The sequence below is a fragment of the Olea europaea genome, chromosome 4 (genome assembly GCF_002742605.1).
Source record: "Olea europaea var. sylvestris chromosome 4, O_europaea_v1, whole genome shotgun sequence".
Lineage (NCBI taxonomy): Eukaryota > Viridiplantae > Streptophyta > Magnoliopsida > Lamiales > Oleaceae > Olea > Olea europaea.
Genome location: NC_036240.1, coordinates 20,860,786 through 20,864,234, shown reverse-complemented (window position 1 = coordinate 20,864,234; position 3,449 = coordinate 20,860,786).

The following is a 3,449-nucleotide window of genomic DNA, read 5'->3' as shown; positions in this document are numbered from 1 at the left end:
AACTCTTTGATCATAATTAAGTCATGTTTGTGAACTAAATAGTGTTTAAAAACACAATTATCAAGAAATTCTATTCATGTTTAATTGTCAAATTCTATTTTGAGGTCCATTGGGTGGAAGCTTGGTTCCTTTCGTAGATTGGTTGAGATTTTTCGAGATGGCTGGGTTGAAGTATGATATTTCGTAACTAGATCGCAATATAAGGTTTTCTTTCTGACAAGTAAAGATGACGGTTGTTCTAGCGCAGTTGGATTTGGACGATGCGTTGTTGGGTTTTGAGAAGATGCCAGCTGATTGGACAACAGGGGAAAAACAACGAAAGGATCGAAATGCTATATCATTGATTCATCTTTATTTATCCAACAATATTCTACAGGATGTCTTGAAAGAGAAGACGGTGGCTACTTTATGATTAAGACTAGAGCAGTTATGTACGATTAAGAGTCTTACCACTAAACTGATTCTTAAGCAGAAGTTGTATTCCCATCGCATGACGGAAAGAGGATCGTTGGAAGATCACATTGCCGTGTTCAAGGAAATAATTGTAGATTTGAAAACGTTGGAGGTTAAGTATGATGAAGAGGATCTTGCTTTGATCCCGTTGTGTTCGCTGCCTATTCTTATGCATCGTTTCAGGACACCATCTTGTATAGCTGAGATACTTTGACTATGGACGATGTCTATGATACTTTTCACTCAAAGAAGAAGATGAAGAATTTGAGTGGAGCTATATCAAGGAATGGAGAAACTCTTGTATCTCAAGGTGGTCGATAGAGAGGTAGATCAAGAGTCAACTTTAGCAATGTGTATTGTTATTACTGCAAACGGAAGGGACATATTCAGAAGGATTGCATTATGTTGCAAGTTAGAGGTGATTTAGCTGCAAATTATGGAGCACAACCTTTAACTTCAGACGAAACCAATGCAGTTGAGGATTTTTTAGATGGCATAGATCTAATGTTGACCGTGGTATCTGATGTGGAATCTAGGCCCAACGAGGAGTGAATTCTTAATTCGGCATGTTCACACCATATGTGTTTCGACAGGAATTTATTTCAGACATATGAGGCTGTTCAGCAAGGTGTAATTGTAATAGAAAATAACCAGTCTTGTCGTATAACTGGAATCAATCGAGTCAGATTGCGGTTACAGGATGGGACCGTCGAAACACTTGGCCAGGTTCGACATGTTTCAGATTTGAAGAGGAATCTTATCTCACTAAGTGCCCTGGATGGAAAAGGGTATAAATTCTCTGGAAGAGATGAAGTCTTGAAGATCCGAAAGGAAGTCTGGGTTGTGTTGGAGGGACGGAGAAGATCCCAGATGTACATTTTGTAGGGGAGTACAGAACCAGTTAAGAGGAGACATTTGGATGAGTTTGGTACAATATTTCTTATGTTGGGCTTTGAGTCAGTTCAAAATAATGCTACGGAGAGCATTGGTGATTCCACTTTGCCACCAATTTCAACGGGTACACTATGTTCAGTTGCGGGGTTGGAATCATCGAGTATAGTTACCATAGTGTCAGTAATATCTAGGACACTTTTAGGAACGTTGAAGACGACAATTCCAACAGAGGACCTTCTAATCAAGCATCTAGTTTGGTTCTTACTACAGGGTGTGCTTCGACCCTGTGTGATCAACATTAATTCTGAGGAGGAGTTTTAGGAACCCTAGGATTGTTTCGGGTGTCGCTTGTGGATGCCGGGCAGAGGACGATTGTGTTTGTTTATATGGAGTGTTTGGTTACTGCGTTGAGGAGATTGGTCAGTTCATTTCGATGCAAATGGATTTAAAATCTAGGAGTTTCCTTCGGTTGCACCGAAATTCATGTCAAGGTGGAAATTGTCAAAATTTTGTGGTGACTCGAATTCTTTTGTTGAAATAATTGTAGAATTCTAATTGAAGTGCACATCAAAAGGATTCTAGTTAGAATACTTTGAGGAATCCTATTCAAGTTTAATCGTCGAATTATATTTAAAGTTCTATTTTGAAGTCCATTGGGAGTTGGAATTTGAGTTTGACTTGAAAAGTTCAAATAAGAAGATTTTTAGGCATTTTATTTCATCTACAATTCTACTTCTAGGAATTGATTTTTCCTATAAATATGAGACTCCTCTGTTAGTTTTGGAAGAAGCAATTTGGCTAAGTTGTATTTGTTTTCTCCATATTTTTCAATAATAAACATCGTTCCTCTGCGATTAACCCTTTTTGTTCTTCTTTATTTCAAATTTTGTTTTCGCTGTGTGATCTTGTTTACTTTAATATTGTCATTAAATCTCATTTTTTACAATCCGATTTAGGATCAACAAGTTGTATTCGAGCTTCCGCGCCCAACAATCTTTGCATACAATGTGTCTTTATGTGGGAACTGAGAGAACAGTTTTACGCTAATCGTTTGAAAGATGGGATGCGGGGGTAGATTTAGATAAAAATCACCATGACTAACATTGCATAATGTGGTTGCAAATTCCTCCGTTGTGTTGAATATCTAATGACAGATCGCACTGGATAACAAAAAGAATTCACAAAGTCGACCTCAAAATTTTAATTAACACGCCTCTGAACTTGAGGATGATTCGATGCAGCTCAATATCCCAGAAGGCACCATCTTATCCGAAGGGCATTTCCCTGGCTTTGTTCAAATGGTAACAAGGTTGATTAGATATTTGAGGCATATTTATATTTTAAAAAAATAAAATTGCATTATTGCATGTGAAGGCAAAAGTACAGGACCCCCACAATGTCAGTGTTTGATTCAAAATTTGTTGAAAAATGGAAGCAGTGGGAGTCACTTTGTGTTGCTTCTTTATAACCTTAACTAGAGAAAGTGGACTACTCAGAAGCCTATGAAATGTATCCCATCACCTGAACATAAGGAATCTGCCTTTGTTTATTATTCACCCTTCAGCCTTTGTTTCGGTAATCGAGATGAGAGTACTGATTATTGGCTGTCCAGAGAAAGGACCACAAGGAAAAATCCCTTAAATTCTTACGTATCATGGAGTTGATTTCCGTTAAGAGGTCTTTGCTGATATACGATGAGTATTTCAAGAGGATCGGTAGGAATAATCTTGACGACAAGTCAACAATTCGATATTTGAATTGAAAAATTAATAGATGTGAGGGGAGAACTAAACAAGGGTGCTAGAAGCTTCGCCAAAAGCAAGCAACATGAGGGCGCTCTGCTTCGTAGACAAGGCACGTTAGTCGTTCCGTACTTGTATTTTTGAGTGTTCTTAAAAATACTGATAGAATCCCATTTGAATTGGACTTGAGCTTGCTTGAGAGGCAATACAAGTTCTTATATATCATCTCTACCGTAAGATGAGTATTGTGGTGGCTAGTATGCGATGACATGAGATAAAACACTAGAAATTCACGATGTAATTATGAAGTGCATGTTTATTATGCAAGATTTGATTAGAATATTATGATGAACAAGACTT